Here is a 16,303-nt window from a genome sequence, read left to right as displayed (position 1 = left end):
TCCTCTTTCGCCGAATCGGGCGCTCCCGGGGCTGCTCGAGCTCCTCCTCGGCCCCGGCCCCGGCCCGCCGCCGCACAAAGACCCCGCGCGGCGGAGCCGAGGGCAGCAGGTCTCCGGGGGCAGCGGGGCCGCCCCGGGCGGGCACACGTGGGCTCCGCCCCTGCTGCCCTCCAGGAGCGGGTTTGCCTCTCACCCGCTTCCCCCTTCCTCCTCAACTTCTTCCCAACTTGGCTGCCGGAGCCGGGAGCGGCGGCCCTCCGCCCCGTGATCCGCGTCCGGGAAACGCGGAGGAGCCGGCGTGAGGGGCTGCCCTGGCATGCGCTTCCCCGCTCGCCCCAGGCCGCCGCTGCGGGACGGCGCGGGCCCTCGGCCTCCCGCCTTCTCGCTGCCGGCCGGGCCGGCACCCCGCGCACTCCCATCGTCTCTCTGCGGGAGAGCGGGGGTGTTTCTGGAGCTGAAAGCACTGACACTTGCCAGGGCGAAAAGTTGAGCAGAGCTTTCTTGGCTCCTTTCGTGACTTCAAGGAGCCTGCGCGGTTCAGATGGCACTGATTAAAGACACGAAGCCACTAGCCTTTCTCTTCCACCATCCCTTTCTCCCCCCATCCCATCCCCGCACCCTCCTTTTCCCTCCTTCCTCTCCCCATCCCATCCCATCCCATCCCACACCATCCCTTCTTCCCCCACCCTTCTTTCTCCACCTGCCCTCCTTTCCTCCCCTCTGCATCCTCCTGTCTCCTCCATCCTTCCTCTTGCAAGCTCCTTTTTCCATCTCACCCCCTTCCCCCACCCTCTTTTCTCCCCCTCTCCTATTCCTTCCCCAGCACCCTCCCTTTCTCCCCCACAGTCCTTTCTCCGCTTGCCCTCCCTGCACCCTCCTTTCTCCCCCTGCCCTCCCTTTTTTCCCCTCTCACACCCTCCTTTCTCCCCTGCCCTCCCCCCCAAATAAAAACCCACACAGATTTGGGGATCCTGAAACAAAACAGTTTCTCTTAATCACAGCCCAGAAGAATTAAAGAAGTTTGGAAAAATGCAACAAATGAAACCCTGCATCTGGTTGCTGAAGCAAAGTGGCAGAAACACGCAAAGGCTTTTTGTGCAGGTTGCTCTTGCAGCGAGCACTAGGCAACAATCGAGCTTCACAAAAGCGGGCCCAGTAGGGCTGGATTCTGCATTTCACTGCGGGGTGTTGAATGCAGAATGAGCAGGCCTTGCATGCACAAGTACTAAACGGCAGGAAGACACTTAAAGATTTTTTCTTGGTAAATATAATGAGCACTAAACATCTCAAAGCATAACTGGTGTGACTTTACATAGAGGTATACTACTCAACAGCTGACCTCCCAAGTATTCCCAATTCCTCTGAAAAGTCCTTTCCCCCACATCTTCATTCCCTCCTTGTGCCAGACTTACTACAGCTGAATCTCTATGGCCCAGCCTCTAGCAAACTGTGAGTTAGGTACCCTGCTTCTTAAGATACTTTTTCAGGGGTGAATAAAATAGAAATTATAAGTTGCTCAAGACCATGATTTCACCTGCAGCATCTGAACTCTGTGAAGCTTTTAGCTTTAAGACAACGGTCTCCTTCAGGAAACAATTCTGGTTTGAATTGCTACTTGCCAAGGTACATGAATTGGTCCTTATGGAAGAGGTAAAGTGAATTCTTGCATTAGGGAAAACTATTGGTTTCCATTAACAATGGATAAGACTATTTCAATGACAAAATATTTTAAATAATTATTCTGTTTAGAGATGTATTTGGTAGCCGTGTTGGTCTGAGACAAAAAAGAAATGCAAAACTAGAACTCTTGGTTCACAGATGATACCTTTGATTAGACCAACTAAGAAATCACAACAAAAAAATGTTTTTTCCTCGCAATTTCTTCGTTGGTCTAATCAAAGGTATCATCTCTAAACCAAGAGTTCTGGAGTTTTGCATTTCCTTCTGTTTATAGAAGCATCTAAAATAGAGGCTAAAAGAGGTTGTTTTGCAGTATGGCATAATACACGTATTAACATATGGCTCCCCTTCCTTCAGTGAGAATTTTGACTATGGCTGTTTTCCTGTCCGGGGTCTGCAGGATTTTTTGGCTGAGCACCACTTGAATCTTGTGCTGCCAAGTCTAAAATTTGATCCCCAGAGGTCCATGACAAGAAACTGTGGCCTGGAGGAAGGAATTGTGGGTTTTGTGGGCTTTCCCATGACCTGTCCCTTCTAGGATGAGTTAGATCATCCACACTGGGGGGGGAAGCAAGTGAGACATCTCATCCACTGTCAGGTATTACAAGTTCAGCAGTGCTAAACGGAGCGCTCAAAAGTGCAGGTGGAGGATGGCCTGAAAATTGACAGTTTGGATAAAAGGTAAATTTGGGTTCAACGGTGTCCTTGGGGTCCCCCTGACTAGCAGTGTGGACCCAGCCTATGTTCCTGGTCATTCAAGACAATGTACTATTTGTCTTTATATCTACTACTGACTTTTAAAGTATCTTTTAGCAATAATCAGCTTGTTATGGTAATCATGGATCATTTTTTGGCCTCTACCAAGAAAGTGAATGAAGACTACAGTATTGTTTCCTTTCCTTTGTGTATGATTGGAAAATAGTATTTTCAGTGATGACATACAGCATAATCATATCAGTTCCTATTAGCCTAGCAAAAAAAATCAGTTTCATGGATTCTGGTATTCAGAATGCCCAAATTACATATATAAGATTGCTATAATTTTTTGTCTGAAAAGTCAGTTTTAAAAGTAATTTGATTATGAATTGTTGCTCTTGGAACTTGAGAGGCAAAAGCCAAAAGGAAGGGATAATTTAATATTTAATGGTGGCTTATCATCCTAATAAGAAGAGAGGGGTAGTTATCTTTGTTAATCTGAAGTCAGGCAGAAGGCAGGGCAGGGTAGCATCATAAAGCGTGTCTGGACGTGAAGGCTCGTGTGGTTTGTGGTGTCACAAACCTCTTTATGCTGCCATAGACTGCATGCGTTGCATATTAAACTGTGCAGGCACTACTAATTTGCAGGGGGAAGGGGCAAAATTAGCAGTGCACCACATTGCTAATTCCCTGGTAGCAAAAAAAGACCCCAGAAAAAAAAGCAGCACAAAGCACACAAAGATAGCATGCACCAGGACAAATATGGAGATGGGGAGCGGGCAGCTGAGGACCAGCCCAGGGCTAACTGCTCCTCCATCTCCACGTGCTGTGGAGCCCCCACGCTAAGGCATGCAGAGACAGAGAAGTACCACCCCAGGGCTGTCTGTTCCTCCACCTCAAGGTGCACTGGAGCACAGCGTGCCCCAGCACAGGTGCTCTGTAGCATGTGGAGACGGGGACACAGGCAGCCCAGGGCTACTGCACCTTGCTTCTGGTCCCTGGCTAGCTGGGGCTCAGGGTGACTCAGTGCCCCTAGCTAGCCTCATGCTGAGGCACCCTGTGCCCCAGACAGATCCCTCCCCCACCCCCTGCAGCACATGGAGTCCAGCTGGGAGCTGGACATGGCCTGCAACAAAGGGCAGGTGCAGGGGCATGTTCTGTGGCACAAAGTAGCAGCACAAATTTGTGCCGCTACTATTTGTGCCTCTCCAAATGCATGCCTCTGCTTGTCTGGGCATGGCCTTAGAGCAGAGGTGGGCATTATTTTGGGCAGACGGCCGCTTACTGAGTTTTGGCAAACCATCAAGGGCCACATGACAGGCAGCCAGGAGCAGATAAATATTAATTTTCTAAATTTTTTAGGGGCCCCCATGGGCCGCATAGAATGGCCTGGTGGGCCACATCCAGCCCGCGAGCCGCATTTTGCCCACTCCTGCCTTAGAGTCTAAGAAGAAGAATTAGAACATCAGAATCTGTGAAATCTTTTAATTTATTTTTTAAAGTTTGAAATGGAATTGGAATGAGCATCCCTCAGCAAAACTATATGAAAATAAATTCACCTTAGAAAGCTTATAGCTAATTTACTGTATTTACTAAACTGTGAAAGCACATATTTTTAGCACAAAAAAATACATTCTTAGAAAACAATCCTAGCCACTGTAATGGCTAAGAGTGCTCATCATTATCCTTCAGTCATATATACATTTGTAGAATTTGTCTCAATTCACATGCATGTATACATGCAGGCCCAGGGCCTATAGCTTTACAAAACCAGTCCTGGACCAAGGGTGAAATCCTAACATTATTGAAATCAATGGGAGTTTTGTCACTGAATTCAGGTAGCCTAGGGTTTCATGCAAGATTTTAACTTATGCTCTGGTATAGGACTAGCTAGAAGACAAGCCTCTTATTTCACAAAAGAACCTGAGGTTTCAAACCTGTTTCCATTCCATCAAAGAAGAAAAAAGTGAGCTTTTGAATTATTTTGCAGAAAACCTGAAAAGAAGGGGAGGACCCTGGTCCAAGTCCCTACCTTGCCTGATTAGGAGCTAGATTAGGGATTTAAAATCAGATGTCCCACAACCCAATGGAGTGACCCACCTGAATTATAAAGTCATTCTCTCTTTCTCTCTCTCCCTTCCTTCTGTTGGAGGTGTTCTGCTGTATTTAAATAATTGCATATTAACTGAGCCTGAAAAGAGAGTGTGTGACATTATCATAGAATTGTAGAAAAATAGGTTGGAAGGGATCTCAGGAGATCAACTAGGCCACCTCCCTGCTCAAAGTAGAACCATCCCCAACTAGATTACAGCCTGGTGCTTACAGAACCACCTTCAGTGCCTAAGTTCAAGTCCTTGTTCTACCTTATTCAACAAAAAAACCCTTTAACCTGGTCTTGTATATGTTAGGTGAGTTCCCTAATCACCAGACTATTTGATATTCTGAGTGTTTGCTCCCTCTCCAGAAGTTTATGTTTTGGCCATAGGTTTGAATTTACAGTTTCCCAGACATCGTCATCTACAATTGCAAAAGACAAAATCTGTGTAAATAGCAGGTGTAAATGAACAGCTGAAATGAATTGCCTCTGAGTTTAGTCTGTAACCTGTTATTTCTATTTCTCTTTATTGGATTTATTTTCTTTAAATGGTACTTGTCCATTTAGTCAAGGTACCCTCAACGTAATGTAAAAATACCCACTTCAAAGTAACCTTTCAAGATAACTAACTTCTTCCATTTAAAGAAAATAAGTAAAAAGGCAGATTTCCCAGTTTATACTTGTGAAAGCAACAAGTTGGTCTGAAAAATCCAGCAAAGGACAGATGTATCAAATAACGTTTAAATGGCAGAATTTGTGGACCTACAAACAAATCATGTTTGATTTTGTTTGAACTCTTTGATAAGATTGGGCAAATCATGATAATTACCACAGCAACTTCATTATCCCATGGCAATATAAAGTCCCAGGTTACAGTCAGGAGGCAATTTGGGAACACAGCTCCTTGTGCCTTAGAGATGTCAGGAAGGAGATCCTGTTCCTCCCCCTGGCTTGGGTGAGTAGCACTCCCCTACATCTCCCTTTCCTCCTTGGCTGGTGCAGTGAGAGCTCCCCCTCCTGTCCCTATCTACTTAATACACCATAAAACGCATCATGGAACCTGCTAAGACACATTTATATTTTCACCTACGCTGGTGGGAATGTAGAAGAAGAACGTATCCAGTGGAGACATTGTGCATGTTACAGTCGGTGAAACTCAGCTAAGAGAAGTATTTTCCCCAAAATAAAACAACTTGGAGAGTAGTCATTGATCTTTTCAGATGCATCTCAGTTGTGTTGAAAATCATACAGGATACTTGCTAATGACCTAGATGTTTACTAATATGCTGCTCATTTTATCATATACGCTTAAATGGCAATCTCTGTGTTTTCTATTTTGCTTAGCTGTTTTCTTAATACTGGCTCTTTCTGACAATATGCCATGTCATGGAATTATTTATGACATTAACCACAAAATAAGTACATTCATTCAGTAAAATATCAGCTGCCAACCTTTTTTCCTTCAACCACTTTTACACACACAGAAACACACATGAACCTCGCTTTATGCCAGACCCACCACTTACACTCCAGTAATACTATTTTACAGTTATACCTTTTAGGACCGGCACATTCCAGTCATTCCTGCACATGGATGAATGCCCACAGCATTACTCTCACACAGTCATGTCTGTAGATCCTGTTTGGCTTTTCCTTAGCTGATTGGAGGCTGCCTTACAAAGTGTCAAAATTAGCCTGAATTAAGCAGATTACAGATGGCAGTTGAAGGAAAAACAATGGAGGTTTTCCAAAATTGTTAAGCCGGGAACAATTTATAGGTATTTTCCTGTGGACGTACATCATAGAAAATTCTCACTTTGCTTCAGAATGTCAGTGGTAGATCTGTGCTGATCCATGGCAAGATTTGGCCTGACGGTTGTTAATTTCAGTTAACTTTTTATGCAATCATAAGTTTCAGTCATGGAATAACTTTCTGAAAGTTACTAAGTCTTCTTTTAAGTTTCTTACTCTTCTTTTTTCTTAAATTCTTTGGTAGCTTTGTCAAGGGCCTTTGAATTTTTTTTTTTTACTGAAATGTTTTATTTTAACTCTTAGAGCTAATGCATAACTGTTTGAGATGCTTGTGACTGGTTAGATTCTACTTGTATCTGTAGTAGAATAATATTGGCCAGGGATGCACATAATTGCTAGAAGTAAATTGGAGGAAGAGGGCCCTCTGATATTTTGGCCAAATAACCTAGCGCTTAAGGGTGAGTCTGGTTTTCAAATTTCCTGATACACAAGGGATTTGAGCCTATGTCTCCCACTTCCTAGCAGAGTTCTCTAACCATGAGGCAACGGGTCAAGCTTTACCCAGACTGTTCTGCAGTCCTCCTCTGCACCACTGGGCAGCCAGGTGGGGAAGATGCATGGAGCCAGGAGAAGAGCAAGGTAACAGGAAAGTGGCCCATTAAGATGCATGCTATGCTGGATAGGAGGGATGCTAGATTCTGTTCCTGGCAAATTTGGGGCAAGTTTAACAACTATGGGCTAGCTACTAAGTTTTATTTTTAAACTTGATAGTTCTATTGTTTCAGTGAAACGTAAGAAGGTTACAGCATGCAGAGTGGGGCAGTCCTTTATATATTTTGGACCAATCCAGAGTCCTGAAATAGGGATAAACTCTCCCACTTATGTTTATCCATTGTATTCAGTGACTATTAAATCAAAATGCAGAAACGGATTAGGGCCCCTTTGCTTCCAGGGCAGCATCCATCTCACTGGGCCCTTTTCTACCTTGTTCTTTTCCTGGCTACCCAATGGACTAGCTTCAATAGGAAGACTAGAGAGAGCTCTGGGCAATGCCTAGCCCATGGCTTGATGGTTAGGGCACTCTGTCAGAAAGTAAGATGCAGGCCCAAAGTCTTGCTTGATGAGAAGAGGGCTGGAACCTGGGTTTCCTGCCCCCTAGTAACCATTAAGCTAAAAGGTGGGAAGGACTTCCTCCTTCACCTCCTGCATCAAACAATGCTTAGTCATGGTTTTCCCACAACCAGTGTTTCAGGACTTACATAATATTGCAGGAAATCCTGTTGTGACCTGGAGCTTACACACCTAAAGAGCCTCATGGGCATATTCAGAAGGGAACCACATGGCATGCTTAGCTACCAGTGCAAACAGAATCCAAATTCTGTGTAAGTGCCAAAATGCCTCTTATACAGGTGCATAAATTTAGCCTTAATGTTTCATACAGAAAAAGTGGTCAAAACCATTTTTTTCCTTCTTTAGCATCCACGCACACCAGTGCCATTAAAGGCTGTGCAACACCAGTCTTTAAGGCACTAGCACAAGGCAAAGCCTATAAAACCCAAATAAAACATAAATAAAAGCCCAAACTTACCCACCAGTATTGACAAAATCTAATGAAATTTACTATGACTGCTCTTTAACCCTAGCTATGGACAGTCAATAGTCAGGTGTGGGGATGGCATGGACAGGAGACTAAAGTCAGTTACACTGGATCTGAACTTGGCCATGGTGAGCTACACATGTCTCCAAATGCCATCACTGTGAAGGACTGTACCTCAGAATTAAACTGTGAATCTTCAAACAGCTTCATTTGTTTTAAAACAGCAGCCTGCTATCTCACCAACACAGACAGCTGAGAGGACGTTACAACCGTGCTCTTCTTGCTTCATTAGTTCCCCATTAGCAAGTATTTCAAAATCAAGATTTTGATCCTCATTTTAAAAACTGACCATAGGATTGGCCCAAGTATATAAGAGACTTCCCCACTCTATTCTAATCTCCTTACATTCCACTGGCATAATAGAACTGTCAAGCTTAAAACTGAAATTCAGCAGTGCTTTCTCAGTAGCTGACCTATAGGTGTGAAACATCCACAAAAGGCCACAGAATGGCTATGAATCTCAGTGTGTTATAGCCAAGTGTAAAGTTCATGTATTCAATCTGTTATTTTTCCATACTCCATATCACAATGATGAGCATGGTACAGGAACTTGAAGAGACTGAATTAGAAAGGGGATGGAATGCTTGGAGGATGAATCAGAAAGCTCTCTTAATTCTTCTAACTTCTACTTTTAAAAAGAGATCAGTTGTAATGATGGACTTCTCAGAAATCTATTGCAGGAAACTTTATGGAGTTCCATCCCTGACATTTTCTCTTTCTCCCTTTCAACTAAAGGAACAATTCCTTTTTTCCTCTTTTCCAATCTGTGAAAAGGGGATGCAAAACCTACAAAAATTCAATATAGATTTATGCATTTATCTAATAATTTTATATTTCTCTATTGACTTTTGTTGTGTGACACAATATGTCAAATGTGAGTAACATCTGTCATATAAGGGGAAACAATTATGGGTTCTTTTCATTCATAAAAGTCAATCTGGAATTTCTGTATCCTTAATTTACTTGTCATGCTTTCAAACAAATTACATCACTTTGTCTAGGCTACACCACACATTTTACGTACAAGAGTCTTCATACAGTAGGTTATTCAGTTCTTGCAAGAACCTAAAGAAACATGCCAAAACATTTAAATTGACATATACTAAATTATTTAGACAAGGGTAAAGTTGGAAATCAGGATTTGACATGTCATTACTCAATGATGACTTTTCTACTGCAATGCCTACTTTCCTGCCAACTCCTCAGTGAAATCCTACATGACATGTGATCCAATTTCTTGATCTTCTCAGTTATATTTACATGAATTTTACACAGCCTAATATATTATGGCACTGCATTTACATCACTGTGGTTAAGAAGTCTGTCAGAAAAACCATATTTCAGGAATGCATAACTTTGTAGAAATATGTTCACATGGCACATAGTTTTAGCCCAGGAAAATGTTCTTTACATAACAGCATCATGATTTCTTTTACAACAGTTATTAATATGCATTATTATTACTACTCTTATTTAAAAAAAATACTTTTCTCATTTGTATTTTTTCTAAGAAAAACACATACCACAACAAAAACAATATATAATAGTTGATTTGCCTAAGGGCATTCCTACATATTCTTATTCATGTGACTAAGAACATTTTCTGTGGATCAGATTTATATATATTAACTCCCATCCAAGGACAACAAAGTATTTTATAAACATTAATACATTATTTTTTCACAACATGCTTCTTTCTGATTGGGTTCAGCCAGGGCTCTATGCACAACCCAACTAGGGATCTTAATATCCATTCTCAAACCGTGGAATGACATTTTGGGGGTACTCTGGGGTGAGAGAAGAGTTTTTAGGCTTTGAGAGTTGCCAACATTTAGTATATTTTGATTGCTTTAGGGTCAAATCTCACTACTATCACCAAGGTACTGTCATCCATTGTACTTCTGAAGTGTTTGGTACCAAAACAGTGGCAGATGGTGGACTAGGTAAACCAGGGTACAGCCCTTTGCCACTCAGATCCCAGGATAACCAGACATCCTGCTTCTGCTCCTGTCCCTCAGCAACTGTCTCACAACCTTTCCTAGCCAGTGACCTACAAACCTCCTGAACAGGAGAAGATAAATGGAAGTGGCAGATTTATCACATTGCTACACTATTACAATTCAGTGGATTCATCATGGCCTCCATTGGCTTTCCAGGTAGATTGGAGTTCACCCAGGGCCCTGTTCATACAGAATCCTCTGGCAGCCCATCAGTGCTGGATGGGAGAATGGGGACAAAGAGCCTTCTCTGGGGGTCTTTCCTGAGAGTTTCCCTTTCCACTGGACCCTCTGAATTAGAAGACTGAGGAGACCCAAAGAGCCCAATTAGTGGCAGTAGTAGATAAGGGTCTCCCCCTTTGGCTGCCTGCAGAGAAGCTGTTTCAATAAGTCCAAGGGTCAGAAGCAGGATATCTGGTTATCCTGGAAGCTGAGTGGCAATGAGATGTACCAGATACTATTGCCTGAAGTATCTGAGAGCTTGTCTGAACCCTGCTGTACCTAATCTACTATCTGGCACTGTTTAGGTACCACAGCACTTCAAAAGTACAACAGTGGATGATGGTAACTTGGTGGTAGTCGTGGAATTTGAGCAGTGAACCATCTGAAGATAAGACTTTCTCAGGCTCCACAAGGTCTGCTCCAACTTTGTGTGATATCCTTACCACACAAACCCTAGGAATTCTAGCCAAGGGTTTATTGTGCCTCAGAGTTAATCTGGCCAAACCTTGTCCATAGGATATGTTAATGATTTATTATAGTCCTTACAACTGGGAAATTAAGGCATAGAGAGATGAAGTGACAAATCTCACAGGCTGAGTCACTATCAGAGCCTGAATTAGAATTGAGATCTGCTAACACTCACAGCTGTGCTCTCTGTATTAGAATATGCCATCTTTCCACCAGTCAAAAAATTAATTGGGGTCAGCACTGAACCAATGTGTCCACAGTTCATTCCTGCACCATAAATGGACTTAGAAGGGTTGTATGGAATTTACCAAAGATAGACTCTGCCTCCACTGGTAAGCAAATCATACAATTTGAAATAACTACAACTGTTTTTAGGCTTTCACAGATTCCCACAAAATCAAAAAAAGAAGTCAAAATTAAAGGCCATCTTGTGCACAAATAGAAGGTAAGAGTGAAGGTAAGAATGATATACATTTCTTTGGGTTGTTGTGGCTGTCCTGGGAAGTGAGTGCTTGTCCTTTAGAAGAGTGTGAAAAGATAGTGTTCAGTGCCCAACAGAACACAGGGAAAAGCAGGCTGAGATGGCAAGCATGAAGAGGTGAGGCAAGAGCTCTTCATGTAGTAGAAGGGCACAGCTGGTACTAAAGCACAGGAAGTTGACAAGAAAATAAAGATGGCTCTCAAGAGCAGGAAATCAGCCAAATGAGAGCAAACAGCCTGGCTAGTTTGGAAATGGGCCTGCACAGTTACTGAACATAGAAAGGAATGGAATGAAATGGCAAGATATACAGCTTATGAATTGGATAATTGTGGAGGTGGCTGAGTAGGTTAAAGGTCTAAGGCTGTCTCTGTGCCAAGCTGTAACCTAACATCTGGATTTTGCTGTGTCACTAGGTACAGCTCTGTAGCCCAGATGCCTGAAAAGGTGTGCTGATAGGCCAGTGGGTTCCACTTTTACTATACAGAATCCTTGAGATAATCAGTTTCTTTGACACCTGAAGCACATCATATTGGAAAGATATTAAAAATGGAATTGAGCATATTATCCTTACTCACATTTATTAATATTTGCCTCATTCAAGATGTCTGCTCACATTAAACTCTTTTGAGTAAGGGTTGCAGAACCAACCCAAAGGTCCTTACTTTGCTCCCAGGCAGGCTGTTCTCTGTGGTCACTACCATGTGAAACTGACTACAGATCAGTATGTTCAAAACCTGGTGCCTAGACTCAGACACATATATTCCTAGTAAAATTTCTGCTTAAAATATACTTATTTTCAGACATGCTAAGCATCTGGAAGGTCCAGCAGAAATTGTGGATGTTCTAATCTCTGAAAATGAGGTTACTTTTATTTAGAAGCTTGAACAGGTGCCTAATTTAGCCATAGTCATTAACCTGGTCAAATTCAAAGTGATATGATCCTGAAAGGGCAAGATTTAACAGAATTGTCAGTCTTCTTCATTTGAATTTTCCTATGTAAATAGATATGGACCTGTAGTTTCAGTAGGGTACCACGCATTTAAGAAGAAAATGAAAAAAGAGGGAGAGAGAACTACATGCAGTAGGGAAAATGATAAGACAAACTAGTGGAGATTAATGTAAAGGGGATAGGAATAGAGAAAGGCATGTTTTTCAGTCCCACTTTTGGAGTATCTTGGACACTGTACATGTTCTTTCAATTCATGCCATTAAAGTCAGTGGTGGATTAGCACATAGCAATCTTCCTTTATGGTAGCTCACTTAACTGACAACAAGTATTCTTTAGTTTATACAATAGCAGTAACAGTGACTAGTACATTATTATTGTAATCATTTTAGAACATGTATTGCTGTGGCAGCTAGGCACTTTAATTGTACAGGTTAAAGCAAGAACAAAAGCAGTTTGTCAAATGGTAAGCAAAATCAATGTGTCTAACATTGTGCCCTAAGGGTCACTAGACTTTGGCTCTGGGGGACTGACAAGTGGAGCAAAGGGGAACCCAGCTGAGAAATTCCTATCACTGACACAGGTTTTGCTTCAATTAGTAAGAAAGTCATTAAAGTTAGACTAGTATAGATGAACAATATTCTGATTTAGCCAATTTCTAATTATTTGTTTCTACCCTACAGCTAACATGATTTTCAAGGTATTAAACCGTGTCCACATAAATTGTAAGAATTGATTCAAGTCATGTTATTCAACTTGAATTAGGTGGCTCAGTTTTTTAAAGCATTTTTTATCATATAGTCAGACCTAGAGTAATCAAAGTTGTTTTCTTACATGTCTGTTCCAGTTGAACTTATGTCATGATGGAGCCACAGGTTAAAGGAATCTCATGGCTAACCATGCCCCTGACCTCTCAGGGCTTTAAGGTTCATCAGTAAACAGACAGCTATTGCGAAGTCTGTTTGGTGCTTGTGTCTTGTTCTGTGGGTGGGCAACTGGACTCTGCAGCAGCTGAAATTTTCAGGTAGATTTCAAGTAGTACTAGGGTGAGAAATGTACAGATATCAAGAGTGAAGGTAATAAAGCACGAGCAGTTTTGCAAAGCTGTTACTTGAGGGGAAATAGCTCATGTTGTCCAGGAGAGAGTCCAAACTTCTGGCTGTTGCTGCCAATGATTGTCTAATGTAAAATGCATGAACAAGCCTGGAAGCAGGGCCCTGGAGCCCAGAACTCTCTCAGGAGGGTATCTCTTACAGACCTACAGAGTGATGCTCTTGACTCCATGAATCTTGCACACCTGGCTCCCCAGTATCAAGAGGAGAGGTGGTAGTCCTCTCTACCCAGTCTAGCCTGTAGCCTGGTGGCTAAAGCACTCTTCTAGGAAGTAGAAAGTATGGCTTAAATCCCCTTAGATGAGGGGTCCTAGAAGGTAGGACTCCTACTCCCTTGGTAAGTGGTCTAAACACTAGGCTACTGGACAAAAAGTAGACAATACCTTTAAACCAATAGTGAATGTGGAGTGGTTAGCTGTAGGCCCCCTCTACATGTTACGGGTATCACACAATTAACTGGTTAATTGTGCAATTACCTTAAGACCAGTTACATGTGCAACCTACTTATCACACAATAAAAAGCTCCAACCAGTTATAAAGTTAGAATTAAAAAATGTGTACTAACTTTGTAGCAGATTGCTATTGAGCTTTAATTTGCACATGTACCCTGTGGCTGGCAACCCCTTTAGCTGACAGGGCTGCCAGCTGCAGGGGTGCACCAAGCCTAGTGTGAAAACCTGGACCCTGGGGATGACAGCCAAGATCCACCAGGGGGATCCAAATAATCGTCTCAGGGGTCTCACCTCCACCCCGCCCAAGCCCCAGGAATCACAGCTGCTGTGATTCCCAGGGCCAAGGGGTTTCATGTACCCCTGTGCTTGGGAGACCATGGCTGCCACAATCCTCCAACCCTGGGAGTGTGGGGGGCACCCCTGCAGCTGGAAGCCCCTTAACTGAGGGGGCTTCCAGGCATGGGTGTTTGCTTCTTGCTGGTACAGGGGGAGCCAGGGATTAAGCTCACCATGCACCGGCAGTAAGGTGTAATGGGATTTAATGTACAATCCCACAATCACACCTCCTGCCATGCATGTCTGGCATATATGGCATGGCAGGAGGTATGATTGTTTGTATTATGCATTAGATCCCATTGTGCCTTTACCTGCATGTGTAGAGGGGACCTTATACTGATATCAGTATTGTTTCCAGTTAAGTGTCCTGGTTTAAATGCAGGCAAGGTTCTTTGAGTAGATGTGATATCCTTTATTAGACCTACTGAGTAGTTGGAAAAAAGTTCTTAGCAACCTTTTGGGTGCAGTCACCCTTCTTTGGGTGTAGGAAATTCAGATGGACATCTTTCACTCTAAATTGTTCAATTCAACATACCTGAAGGGAGATTATAAAGGAGATGGAGATATCTTTTCTCTGTGGCAGTCGGGAACTGCCCGAAAAGTAATGGCCTAAAACCACAGTAGAGGAAATTTAGTTTGGAATTTAGAAAGAACTTTCTGACTATGAGAGGGGTTAAGTGTTGGAACAGGCTACCTAGAAATGTTGTGGAAATCTCCAACCCTGGCAATTTTCAAGAGCAGGTTACACAGATACTTGGCTGTGATGCTTTAGTCAGTGATGATCCTGCTAAGAGCAGGGGGCTGGATTAGATGATTTTATGAAGTCCTTACCAGTTCTACTTTCCTATGGTCGTGTTGCGAGATGATGAAGATGCTTATGTGTAGCCTTGAGTCATGTGCCTAAGGGGAAGACCTGAGGGGGGAGTATGAGTTCAGAGATACCCTTGTGATTATCATTTCTAAATGGTTATTTGTTAACTTCCTCTTGAGCACCTAAATAAATAAATAATAAAGTAATTTGTTTGCAAATATCTAGTTGGTCTAATAAAAGATATCACCTCTTCCACAAGTTTTGATTGCTTAACACCTAGGCACTCTGAATTGGGTTTGGAAAGTGCCTAGGTTCTTCCCTGGAATCCTATAATTCCCAGCCTGTTAATATGGACCATCCTTCTCAGGCATGAATATTTTAGGTGTTTGCCATACCTAAATGGAGGTATCTATATGGTAAGTGTGGCCCATAGCATACAGTTGTTATGCTGTTTTCATATTTGCTATTCTAATTTACCTAGACATTGAACTATTTTAGATAAAAGTAAGTATGTAAGATTCTGAGGCCACATATTCCTCAATCACATGCGTGTGTCCTTGCAGAAGTTACACTTGAGACCGAGGTATGGAAAATGTTTCCAGAGTTCTCTCATAGTAGAAGATTGACAGACTGGTAGTAGCGGTGGTCTTTGATGTTTTCTCATTTATGGTAGTCCAGAGCACACTGATGCAAACAGAAATGTCTCTCATCAACTTAGATCTTTGTTCCTCAAGCTTTGATGCTGGCTCCCCTGCAGTGGCTTCTTTCTCTTCATGGGGAGGCTTAACAAAATCAGTTGAAAATGGAGAAGGGACTTTATTTCTTCTCTCTTGTTTGATTCTTTACACTTCAGATTAACTAGAAGCAGAGGAGACTATTGCATACTCAGTGAAAATACTCAGTGGAATATTGAAAGGAGTAAGGCAACAAGAGAAAAATGAATAGCCATCCTGTCCAAATCAGACTTGAAATACAGTAAGAAAAGCAAATTCAGATGTTTTTTGGAAACAGATACTCACAACTCTAAATTATAGGTGGTGCAAGCAACAAAGTGAGTTGAAGAGGTTGTCCATTCGTTTCCATTCTAAGATGCTGTTTTCAGGAACTGTGTCAAATTAACAATTTGGGATGAACTTTTCCTTGATAGATGTCTGTTTTTATTTCAGCAAAAATGGTTCATCCATTTCTCAGAATAAGGTTAGGGAAAATATGCTGTTTCAAGTAAGCTAAAACAGTGGGAAACCTTTTTGTTAGGTATGCCACAAGTTAGCCCTGCACACTCCCCCACTACCACTCTAACTCCTTTACTGTGCCTGATCTTGTCCTCTGCTTTCTGCTCCCTGCCTTGTCCCCTGCCCAATCTGCCGCATGCCACGCGGTCTCAGAGGCTGCCGGTTCACTTGTGGCAGGCATGCTGCAGGTTGGTCAAACCTGACCTATGCAGTACAGTCAGCACAGATGCCTCAGTGAGCTCACAGAGCCATTGATCTACAACTGCACCAAGATCCATGGGAGCTCCTTTGCAGAGTGGGACAGACACTTCCTGCACCCACACTCATTCCATGCTCTTCCATAGTGTGCACCACAGAAGACCCAGC

The sequence above is a fragment of the Crocodylus porosus genome, unplaced genomic scaffold (genome assembly GCF_001723895.1).
Source record: "Crocodylus porosus isolate Cpor-Errol unplaced genomic scaffold, CroPor_comp1, whole genome shotgun sequence".
Lineage (NCBI taxonomy): Eukaryota > Metazoa > Chordata > Crocodylia > Crocodylidae > Crocodylus > Crocodylus porosus.
The sequence above is the reverse complement of the archived record's forward strand: the minus strand, read 5'-3'. Positions refer to the sequence as shown.